Source organism: Wyeomyia smithii, chromosome 2 (assembly GCF_029784165.1).
Source record: "Wyeomyia smithii strain HCP4-BCI-WySm-NY-G18 chromosome 2, ASM2978416v1, whole genome shotgun sequence".
NCBI lineage: Eukaryota > Metazoa > Arthropoda > Insecta > Diptera > Culicidae > Wyeomyia > Wyeomyia smithii.
The window spans coordinates 21,941,645-21,954,336 of NC_073695.1; the positions used below are offsets into that span (position 1 = coordinate 21,941,645).

General features: G+C 38.8%; 1 protein-coding gene and 1 long non-coding RNA gene across 4 annotated transcripts in view; both read left to right on the forward strand.

Moving 5' to 3' along the window:
* The window catches only part of LOC129721647 (zwei Ig domain protein zig-8), a 544,433-nt gene that overhangs the window by 206,026 nt on the left and 325,715 nt on the right, over nucleotides 1-12,692 (forward strand). The window lies entirely within an intron of this gene.
* Nucleotides 11,959-12,483, forward strand: LOC129721648 (uncharacterized). The gene is made up of 3 exons (XR_008727443.1): nucleotides 11,959-12,117; nucleotides 12,176-12,342; nucleotides 12,398-12,483. It is a non-coding gene; the product is annotated as an uncharacterized LOC129721648 (long non-coding RNA).

The window sequence follows — 12,692 nt, forward strand, 5'->3', positions numbered from 1 at the left end:
GAAGTAGATGCGGATGTTCCGCATTTACGGTTGCGGATGCGGATATTTATAGCATCCTTGTGTTTTATTTTGCTCATTTCGCATGACCATGTCCCTCCCCAGTGCGAGAGTTATTCAGGCGGGCAGCAAATACACCAAGGACAATTTTTCTATGAAATTTTATGAAGCAATATTTTCTCTCAACATCCGCATAGTATGATGCGGATGCGGATGCGAATGCGGATGTCAATTTTCATTCGGATGTTCCGTATTTGCGGATGCGGATGCGGATATCCGTAACATCCCTAATCCAGGGTGAGACGGGTTTCGTCGTCCATAACCGATTAACCGGGAAAATCGACTTGACCATCTTATTCAGCCGCTGCCGCTGCGTCATTACCTACAAATCCGAGACCAGTGGACGGAACTGCCGCTTCCTGACATGTATGTCCATGTTCGCCAGGTTCACTGTTTGGTCGGTTGCACCGACCTCCGGTCAAAGGACACTCAGCGATGTAGCCACTTTTCCCTCGCTCTTTCTCTTCAGCATCCTTTGAAGCTTTTTGTCGCCCAGGGTCACTAGCCGTCCGGAACCGGACTTTCTTTCGATGCTCTGATTGACAAAGTGTCACACGATGTCCGTTTTCGACGCAGTGGGGTATAGTCATTTGAGCGCGCACACTTCTGAACTACTCCAGCTTCACTGTTTTCGCCATTACGGTTAGAGTTCGACTGATAGAGCTATCATTTTTTTCTGCTGAGTCATGGGTTACTTCGATTAATGCTGCATGAGTAATTTCGTTAGTAAGTGTAAAGGTAAAGCCATAAACAATCAGCAATTTTTGTTCAATATTTCAATGCGAACGTTAATTGTACTGGACATAATCATAATAGCGCACACGAAGTCTGTGGTGCAATCGTCACTATAAAAGCAAACATGATCTTTAAATCCCAAGTCTTAAAAATAAATGAAAAGAAAAAAATTGAGTTCTGTAATGCCGCCATCCGGATTTTTGGACTATTTGGTTTCCAGTGTACGGCACTTTTACCAGAGAAGAGGAGTCTGGTTCGTAGTCAAAAATCTATTTATTCTGTACTCTTTTTTCGATTTCCAAATATTGATGTGTAAAGGACGAAGACAACACTGGTCGACAAAAGCGAAAAAAATGTAGCCCTAAAGTTTTAAATAGTTGCCCTAAATAGATTAGAGCTATTCATCCATTCCTGTGAGTTTTGGAGCCCCTAGAGTGTATGCAGAATTGGGTCAAAATGCCGCACATATACTGGCTGGGTTTATCGCTTCTACATTGGCTTACAAGAAAACTCATTTACGTCTCTGAAAAGGTTATCTTTGCTAGGGGCACCAAAATTTACCGAAATGGTTAAAAAGCTTTAATCATCCAATTTTTCCAGTTTGAGCTCTAGGGTAAAACCTGTGTTTACCAGAGCAATCGAAGCAATTGGAGTGACAAAAAGGTAATTTCTGCATTTTGAATGCCTCAATGCTCTGCCGTTTGCTGCGAGTAACTCAAACATTCTTTTGCCGTCGCACTTAAGCTTGGGCCTTGCATTGTAAGGTAGGCAAAAAGAGAAAGTTCAAAGGGTTCAAAGTTGTGGGTATTGTCTAGTTTGATTGCGTATTTTTATTGTATGGTTGAGGTTATACAATGATGATCAAATTGATGGTCACACATCACCTTCCCCCCCTTGGGAGAATAATGTAATGGAAGTTATTCTTGGTAATTATTTTTCTCTAATTGTTACTGTAGTAGGTTAATCATACAATTTATTTTAATTATTTCAGTTAATTCGTTACGAAAATTGTTGTGTTAATATTATTCTTATATTTTTTAGATAATTAATTTAAGTTTCTGATGGTGAAAAATATTGCTCAAGTATTTTGCTGATTTCTCCCATTACGATTTCTCCTATTATCATCCATACTGTACATTCGCGACGGAATCCATTAAAAAATGGTATATTTTTGAGCTCACAAGGTGGAAGATTCCAAAAAATATTGCCTTAGAATGTTATGTTCGAAATACAGGAAGTACAAGCTACTGTAAGAAATGAATCTTTTGACTCAAGTATGGTATGTAGTGAATAGCGTTAAAAATCTGCAACTCAATAATTTCTATTAAAGATGAAATACTCTAGAGAACCTCTACAAACCGAAAACAAGGCGAACATAATAATCGAGTGCAACACACAACCTGTCCAACGCTGAAACTAGTGCATTTGATAGAAACACATCTCCAAACAAAAAGTGAGGCAAAATTAGTGTTTTTTATAGTTTTAGTTTTATAGCAGTAGGCAGAACACTTGAAGATAGTTTTATTATTTTGAATGGATAAATTATTGCCCACTAGGTATTTTTATAACGCTCCCAATTAAAATCATTTTGCACCATGAAGCCAACAATAAATAGCTATAGGAACATATTCTATGACATCATTACCTAGAATAATTGCAATAAAACCGTTAATATTACGACCCCGGGAGATAAGCATCACCTTTATTCTTTAAGATTAAATATGTGAAAGATTACCATCAGACCAGGCGAGAATTCGTGACAAATCATCATTGATTATTTATGCCAACGAGTCCGGAGAATGATCGAGAGAATAGAAATAAATTTGAACGTTATCGGCTAACATATGTACCTTACCATTTTTTAAGGTACTGGACAAATCATTGATAAACATTGAGAAAAGCAGTGGCCCAAGTATTGATCCTTGCGGCACACTTAACAAAATTTCGATTAGGTTTATAAAACACCCATCTGTAGAAACTACCTGATATCTACAAGCGGCAAGAACGCTAAAGCTTTTTTTGTCGATAGCAGTATGAATATACTTATGTACAACAACCTATAAACGAAATCCAGGTTGCTCAGGATACATCAAGCTTAAATCCCGCACGAATGCATTAATTTGAAACTCTAATATTCATATTGAAAATCTTCGTTGTTTTTGGCAAAAATTGGGCTAATTCTTATCAGTTCTGCTTGAGATTCAAGGCTTATACGCAATATTTGTATCGATTATTGCATCAGATATTTCTTAATTGAACCACGGATTTTCCTTAGGTTTTCTGAGACGAATCGGTACAAATGTTGTCGTTTGTTGTTTTTATTTATTTGTATTCATCGTGAAAGATTTATATGAGAGTAATCTAACCAGCCGAACTTCGCACTTCATAGGACAGATAGGACTAAGAATTCTTACCTACAACGGTTTATCTTCTCTTTTTCTTGTGTTAGGCTTGGTCGTTCATTACTTTATACTATATCATGCTTTGATTATGCTTTTCATATTCATATTTCCATTGCTTTTTCATATTTTCATGTTTATAATAGTCAAAGTTGTACTATGGGTTGTTAAATAAGTCTTGGGATAGGTTTACTTTAAAGCCTAATATTGGTTCGAAAGATCCACGTTCCGTTTGTGGGGTTTTTATGAGAATTAGTTAAACTTAATCCAATCAGCCCAATCTGTTAAAAAGTTTTGCTTGATTTGAAGTAATTGCAGAAGCAGATTTGATCAAGTCCTTCGTTATTGAATTTGTTAAAATTCATTAATTTTTCCTCGAGCTGTTGAGAGAATCTACACACTTTTACACTACACTTTTATTTCACTTAACTTTTTAATTCTATCAATTTTTTATTTGTTTCCTTGATCAGATCACAATCCTAATATAATCAGTGTATCAGAATGAATTCTTCTATCAACGTTTTGACTTTATGATTCGAAATTTGAAACTATTAGAATCATACTGCATCATTGGAAATTGATTATTCTCAAAAGAAAATAAAAATCTTTGAAACTTAACGTTCAAGTAAAAATTTGTTTCACAATTTTCGGCCGAAACTATTCAACTTTAACTTTTTCAGTTTTCAAAAAAAATGCTGAAGCTCTCTTAAACAGTATTAACCTAGTAATGCTTAAACACATCTGCACTCATTCCGAAAAAGAAAAACGGTTCTTCTATTGTGAACTCATCACGGCTTTGACTGCGACAAAGTTTTATTTCCTGCCATTATCCGAGGTTGATGGTCTATTAGCGAATCAATTGGACTCCACAGTAATCGGTGCTGGTCAAGGGCACTCAAGTTCAGTCGGAAGAGAAACTTCGCTAGCCAAATATTATTCATCTCCCTCCGAGGGTAATCTACCGAGCAGTGAGTCCACATGTTGTGTTTCCCAGGAGCAAACAACATCGTCGCGTCGTTTGCATTACAAGAAAAAACTTCGCCAAGTACGATGGGGGCAAACTTTAACGGTAAATCTGGCATCCTACTCACCGAAGAATGGTGAACTGAACGAAGATCGAAACCATAAATATAACCGTGGAGCTTTTCGAGTGTGTGACGGAGCGAGCAAATGGATGGACCCACTTTGGTATTCGGTAGAAAATTGAACAACAAATCATCTCCCGCTCAAGGATACTCGCTAGTAACACCGGTCTGGAAGGTGGTTCATCAGTGGCTTGTTTTGACTAGAGGAAACGGACGATCGGGAATGTTTGACACGGTCAGTCAGTCGCATAAAAGCGCACTCAATTTGTGTGTCACTTGGCTACCACCACTTGATGGGCACAGACAGATGACGGACGAATTTTATTATTTCGATTCTGGTTTGCTTCAAAGTTCAATTGCACAGTCGACAATTTGAGGTAGTAAATTTCCAAGAGAGTTTTTAAGATGTTATGTTATGATGGAAAATATTTGCCATAGAAATTTTCCTTGAAAATCAAAACGACAATAAAAATTGTTTGGGAATAGATTGCTGTGGTTTGAATCTTCTCAGTTTTATTAGCACTATGTCACCGTAAAGCTAAACGATTGGAGATTGCTATATCATAATGTGAGGATAAATTGACGTTCACCGTCAGGGTCTGTTCGATAGCCATTAAAGTACTTCGAATATAAAACCCAAAGTAATTATTAAAATTGTTTAATGAATCATAAATTAGAATGCATCGTAAAATTAATAACGATTCTGGATAAAACCGTACTGATGAGTTTCGGAACATCAAAAGGCCAACCCGATCATAATTTCACCTTCATAATTGAACTCCCAGTCTGGGACAACACATTCAACCGCAAAATTACCCTTCATGACAGCTCCATAATCAGCATTGAAAGAAAAGGTTTCCGTCGACAATCGAAATGCGGCTGCTCTCGGCTTGGCCCGACCACGATGCTCAGTTCCGCTTCTCCATGCCCATCAATCGCGAATCGAATAAAGGCGCCTCTCGGAGAAAAAATGGAGCTTCGGGATGTCCCCGTTAATATCATATATCAACTTGCCTGTCGACACCTGAGTATAAAGCTGGAACGCTCTGGCAAACCATTATCGAACAAGAGAATGTGCGGCAGCTCGAGGACCACACAGGAGAAGGCTGTGTGTCCGCCGGAACGCGTCCCGCTTGTACCCGCTTGTGACTACCCGGAATGGTTATTACCGGGTGTGATGCGTGAATCCAAATGGTGCGACGATGTGACAGACACGACAATGGTTTTGTCGGGCCTAAAAGCACACACCGGAGCACATTATCGATTGGGTTTGGTCTGCGGTAAGTGATTTTTGGATTTGGGCCTCGGATTTTCGGCAAGTTTTGCAGACACATGCGACTCCATCAAGCTTTTAAGGTTTGAGCAGTTTTTTTGTGCATCATCTGTACCATAAAACTAGTTACGGCTAATAAAAGTTTTTATGATAACGTTCATCTTGACCTTAAGAGAAGACATGACAGTCCAATCAACCGAAATTTAGCATCAAAACTTAGCACGTATTTGTGTGTACAATCGAATATCAGCAATGAAGCATCATAAACTGGTATGGCAGCCAAATTGTGTGACAGTAAATAGCAACGTCGGCGGTCCCTTCTTCCGAAAAGAGCTCTGGCAAATATTCAATAAAACTCTCTTCTGCAGTACCGTTTCAATAATAAAATTTTATTATAAACCATTTCCAAATTCGGATATTTTGATGTCGCAAGCTTATTACTGCTACCAATCCCGAAGGGGTGAGTTCTAATGCAAAACTTTTGGGTAGTTTCAATTTCCGCTTGTCTGCAGCGAGCAATGAATCGCAATAACAGTAAACATCGAATGCCTTTTCCGATAATGATAGACAGTATTTTCAGCCCGGGTAAGTTTCGGCGATGGCCTTTACGCAGTACATATTACACGATATATGCTCTCGAACTTTTCATCGCAATTTTCACACATGTACACCCAAAATAAGCTTTTAAGGCAGCATAACATGACGTTCCGCTTTGAATATCGGTGTACAAACTTTTAGCAGAAGAAAAAACCCTCCCAAGGGTACATTCTTCGGCTCGTTGTGAAGCAGGTATAATATGTGCATACCAAATTTTGCGCCCTTTCAGGGTACGCTCTCTTCCCATGCCTCGGTTACCCAAAACCGTACAGTTCAAATGTGAAAATGTCGATAAATTTTCCACCGATCGCTATAAATACTCTTAATCCGGCCTCTTCGTCGTTTCTGATGCATAACAAACAAGCGAGCAAAAACGTGTGCTGGTTTCACGTGTAAGAGAGAGAGAGAGAGAGAGAGAGAGAGAGAGAGAGAGAGAGAGAGATGGGCTGTGTGTGTTCGTTTATTGCCTGTATAGGCGAATAAAATATTGCTCCTGTGCGGGATTATTCACGCCGTTCAATCGGATACTGGTACAGGAAGTGTCGAGCAAACGGAATTGGAAGGGTTTCTTAAAACTTTAGCAACAATTGTTGCTCCAATGATACTGAAAATGGGTCCTTGAATGTACTATAAAAACAAGCAAGCAAGTTTTTTCCTGAGTTTTTTTTTCGGTCTTAATCATACATTCTTTATGCGTTTGCTTATCAAGATAAGTTAGTTCCCGTACATACACTGGCAAAAATATATAGACCATTTTACGAACTGCTATGGTAGGATACACGGTATTTCCTGATGTTGATGTTGCTTTTACGTGCTTTATGCCAGCAGTAACATGTTTTCTGTTAAAATTTAATTCATAAATTGCATTCTGAAACTTCTAGTACAATAGCTGTCTATAGCCGTGTAGGGTCATTTTTGTTTCGCTCGAGCTGTGAAGTATCGCAACTCGGTGCTCCGATTTCTCCACTTTTTGGCGATGACGTCCGTAGTTGTGGTAGATGCGTCAATGTGTGGATGATCTGTTTGGATGACTTCATGCGGTGCATGGTTGTGGAAAGGAGCGACACGTCTGTGGAAGCGCTGCAATGTTGTTGTAAAAAATTATTTGAATTCATGTTCTCAGCCGCAGAAAGGAGCACAAAAACAACTATTGATATGTCAAGAATTAGTCTCATAAACTTTCATCTTTTTTTGGGAGCACAATATAATGGACACTTTCCATATCTTTTTCGAATCTGTTTTTATTATTTTTTGTGCATTTTTCACGTTGAAAATTTCAGCTATGGAAGGCAGTTAACCGATATTGTCTCTACATGCTAAAATACTTCTCATTGTATTTTATAATTCATTTATAATATTCTTACATTATATGTTCATGATCATATTTATATCGTTACAATAAAGTGAATCCTAATCAAAAGCCCACTAACTAACAGAAACACTCTTCCGTGGTCTTTGTAGGGATGCAGAGGTATACCCGGTCTCTAACAAAGCTACAGTCTTTGCAAACAGTTTGCCTTTCTCCTAGAAAGGTATAGCAATCACTTGCAAAACCGAAAGTATAAAAGTGCTCCATTGGCCGAATGGCATACATCACTCGACTCAGCTCGACGAGCTGAGCATTTTCTGTATGTGTGTGTGTGTATGTGTGTGTGTATGTGCAGATTTTTATTCTCACTCACTTTTCTCAGAGATGGCTGAACCGATTTTCATAAAATTAATTGCAAATGAAAGGTCTCATTGTCCCATAAGACCCTATTAAATTTCATTGTGATCGGATTTTTAGTTTAGAGGTTGTGTATCAAAATGTGAAAATCATGAAACATCAATATCTCAAAAACTACACATCCGATTTGAACAAAATTAGTTTCAAATGAACGAACTACCTGAAATACTTTTACCTTTCGAATTTCATAAAGATTGAATTTGTGGTGCAAAAGTTATGACAAGAAACGTGTTTTGAAGACTGCTTAATCTCACTCATGTTTCTCAGAGATGGCTGAACCGATTTTTATAAAATCAGTGTCAAATGAAAGGTCTAGTCGCCCCATGAGACCCTATTGATTTGTTTTGCAATCAGACTATTACTTTGCCTGTTATGTTTAAAAATGTGAAATCCAGCTATGAAAAGGAACATATTCCGAAGACTACTTGAACTCACTCACTTTTCTCAGAGATGGCTGACCCGATTTCCACAAAATTAGTGTCAACTAATAAGTTTAGCTACCTCGTAACACCCTATTGAATTTTACTGTAATCGGACTGTAACTTCGTCTGTAAAGTACCAAATTGTGAAAATCACGAAACTTCATTATCTCAGAAACTACAAAACCGATTTGATCAATATTATTATCAGATGAGCGGGCTAGTTAAGGGTTAACTGATGAACTATGATTGAACACGTGATTTCAAAGTTTGGCTGCCCTATACGTTCCCATTTCATTTGATTATAATTATAAACTAGATTAAGTTTATAACTATAAACTTAAGCCACCGTTATGTATTAAATTGTTGATAAAACAACGAAAGTCTATTATTTCAAAGATGACATGACTTATTTGAACATAACTAGTGTCTTACGAAAGAGTCATCTCTCAAACTTACGAATAACAAACTTCATAACAATTTGATATGTGGCTCAAAAGTTATGGAAAGAAAAGAAATTCAAAGGCTATTTAAAACTATACCTGCTTTGATTGATATATGTAGTCTCAACATAATTTAAATGTGGTTTTGTACTTTTTGAACGTTCCAAATTAATTGATTCCTTGCGATGTGTTTAAAGTCTGCAAATACACGACGAATCGGCCATAGGATATGATCAAAGTCAAATTACAAATCGTTTGAAATGATTGGTTTTATCGGAATGACAATATCCTCGACTTTTGGCTTCTGTACATCGCCCTAATTCTGAATATATTCATATTGGGTGGTATTCAGTCATTTTCAGCAAATTTTCTGACATCAATCTGATACCGGAAATACTCATATTGGGAGGTATTTAGTTATTTTGGTTGTTTTCCAGAAACTAAAAGTGGCCGTCTTTAAATTCAAAATGGTGTCAAGAGTCAATGTTTGGTTTCTATGCATCATCTCGATTACAGAAATATCCATGTTGAGTATTATTTGGTCATTTTCGACTGATTCCTATATGTTGCCATTTAGCAGGCCTGAGGTCAATTGTTAGCTCATTGCATCATTCTGGTTCCAGAGATACTCATATTGGATGGTATTTGGTTATTTTAGGCTGTTTTTCACAAACCGGAAGTCGCCATCTTGGACTTAAAAATGGTATTTAAGATAATTTCTGGCCTCTGAGCGTCATCCTGGTTGAAGAAACACCCATATTGGGTGTAATTCGATCATTTTCCGCTGTTTCCCAGCAACCGGAAGTCGCCAACCTAGAATCCAAAATGGGGTCTGTGGTCGATTTCAGCTGCTGTGTATCATTCTAGATCCGGAGATACTCATGTTAGACGGAAATCGGCCATTTTCGGCTGTTTTCCAGAAACCACAAGTTGCCATCCTACAATTCATAATGGTGTTTGAAGTCGATTTGTGGCTCCAGTGCATCAAGACGATTTCGAAAATACCCACATTGGGTGGTATTTGGTCGTTTGCCGCTGTTTTTCCGAAACCGGAAGTCGCCACCTCAGAAATCAAAATGGTATCTGTGGTCGAATTTAGCTCCTGTGTATCTCTCTTAATCCGGATATTATTATATTGGGTGGAAATTGTCCATTTTTGGCTGTTTTCCAGAAACCGGAAGTTACTATCTTACAATCCAAAATGTTGCCTGAGGTCGATTATGGAACATATTTGTTACCACTAAAAACATTCACCTGCCAAATAAGGTTCCATCTGGTTGATTAGTTCTCGAGATGTGCACAAATTTGTGTTTCATCTAACTATTATGGACATATTAGTTACCCCTTAAAACATCCACATGCCAAATTCGGTTTCATTTGCTTGCTTTGTTCTTGAGTTGTGCAGAAATTTATGTTTCATTTGTATGGGACCGCTCCCTTCCAGAAGAGGGAGGGGTCTCAAACTATCAAAGGAACCTTCATCGGCACCCAAAACCCCTACATACAAATTTTCACGTCGATCGGTTCGGTAGTTTACGAGCCTATATGGATCAGACATACAGACAGACCGGACTGCATTTTTATATGTATAGATTACAACATCAATATTTTAGAACCTAAAGAGTGAATATACATTTATTGGATTGAAGCGCTCATGTAAATCTGTTTTTTATAAATAAAAAATTGAATGAGAAAGGCTGGGTCTGACCGCTAGGTGGATTAATTTAGGTTTTATTGAAGATTTCGTGCGGCACTAGCACAACTCGAAATGCTTTGTTTCAAGAACAACGGGATTGAAAAATTAGTGTTTAAAATTACCTTTATCACATCTATGAAAACTGTGAGCAAGTTAAAATCTCTTCTTTTCCGTCTTTGGAGCATGTTTTGATTTGAATTCCAAAGACACATCAGCTTATAACTCAAGGTTTTTGTGATTTTCTAAACTAGTCTTCATGGAATGAAACTTAACCGCATTTGGCATTGTTGACGAAAAGAAAAATGTTGAGCTGTGCCGTTGTTGCACGATACCGACGGTATCCCCATCTGACGTGGCCATATGAAAGATCGGGTCAGGACTCCCAATCGTTCTTTTAGTTGATTCATTGTGCATCTTGAGTGGCTCGGACCCATCACGAAACAGCAACTCTTGATATGTAGCTATGCTAGGCTGAGCTGTATGTTATACGAGTATACTTTAAACTTTAATCTCATTTCGTGCTGGCAAACTGTATAAACTTACCAAATGGAACTTTCAGCCACGTCAAATCAGAACAGAACAGCTGTGTTACTTGAGGAAAGGCAACCGACGTTATTTTCAGAAACTCCTGCACAGAATTTTCCCTGTTGACGGAACCTTTTGCGATGAAAATGTTGGTCTCTGAACAAGAAAGCTATGGTTGGCCTACTCCACGTTGTATTTCTTTGCAAACTTCGACAGTTCAATGTGTTTGATTATCTCTGCCACCTTGCCTCTTCCAATTGCCGTATTATATTTATGTCCTAGCTCTGCCTTGGCGTAAGATTCATCGTGGTGTCAATCACTTACGCTTGTCGTTCACTGAATAAAAATCTTGTTCGCAAAAAAGGCGAGAACAAATCCTTGGGCTTGTTTTGCTCCCAGCAGCAGACAGATTTGACAGTCCGAAAATGGAGAGAATTTGATTTGAAACTCGGATATATGAAAATGTAACCACGGTTACCAATCTCCCTTACTCGTGATTGAGCGTGAAAAGAAACGTCAAGGAACCATTGGTTGGTTCAGCATGGCGGCGGTTCTTGTTACGCTCGCTTTATATGTAATCTGACAGCCACTTCTAGCCTCTGGTATTACGCAATCAAACTTCGTCAACATCTTTTCGTACAGCTTTCGCGAACGTTGTCTGACCGACTTGCTTTGCTTATCATTCCGATTTGGAGTCAGAACCTTTTTGTATGTCAACAGTTTAGCTAGATTTTTAGCTCGATTCACAGAAGTAGACGATACTCTCCACTTGCTTGCGACATCTCGGACGGAAAAGTTTGGATTCCGCTTGAAACTTGTTACAACTTCGAGATTTTGCCGACTAAAATACCGTAAATTTTCTTCGAGTGCAAGCTCTACGAATTGCATGCACTCACATCGCTACCAAATCGAAGCGAGTATAATGACCAGTCTCTCTTGCTAGAAGTCTCTAAACACAACATGAATCCCGCTTGCCCGCTCTCGCTCTGCAACGATAATCCTCGGGAACAAAGCTTGGCTCAGACAATTGCACGGTACAGTCATAGAGTGAAGGTGGTTTATGGTCGTCCTTAAGAAGCCGATCTGAAGTGCTCGAAATAGAAGGTTTGTCGCATCGCATATCACGATTTGGCAGGTTACACCAATAGCCCGCAAACAAAAGGTAAAACACTCAAATGCCCATGCAATAGAAGCTAATTTGGTGCCTTTTAATCGCAAAGGGACCACCCGATCTGTTCTCGGATAACCGCATGCAACGCGAGCACGTTTGACTTCATTCCAATCAATACACCAAGTTCCCTATGAGCTATCGCAAGACTTGCACGTAACATCCGTATAGTTTGGAGAGATAGATTTGCTACGAGAGTTGCGAATTCCAAGAAACAAGGTAACTCTCATAACTACGACCTAGGCGAGAACATAACCTCAATTCTTTCGTGTAGAGTTATACGGCATAAGCTAGTGATCTCCGACGACAGATTAAGCCACAACGAGACTCGGCTGCGTTGGATTTAAGTATCGAAAGAGTTAACACAAGACACCCAAAGGCCTTCGAAAGGTACATCATATAAATTGCAGCGTTTCTGTAGCAAATGGATGACGTCACATGGCCTCCTAGAGGGCCTTTAATTTACAGGCTTAGGTGCTTCGATCGTGCCACAGCAACGAGACTCTCTGAGCGTAGTGATAGTATCAAGGGACGGCAAAGGCAAGACCGATTGAGCCGAATTTACTGCA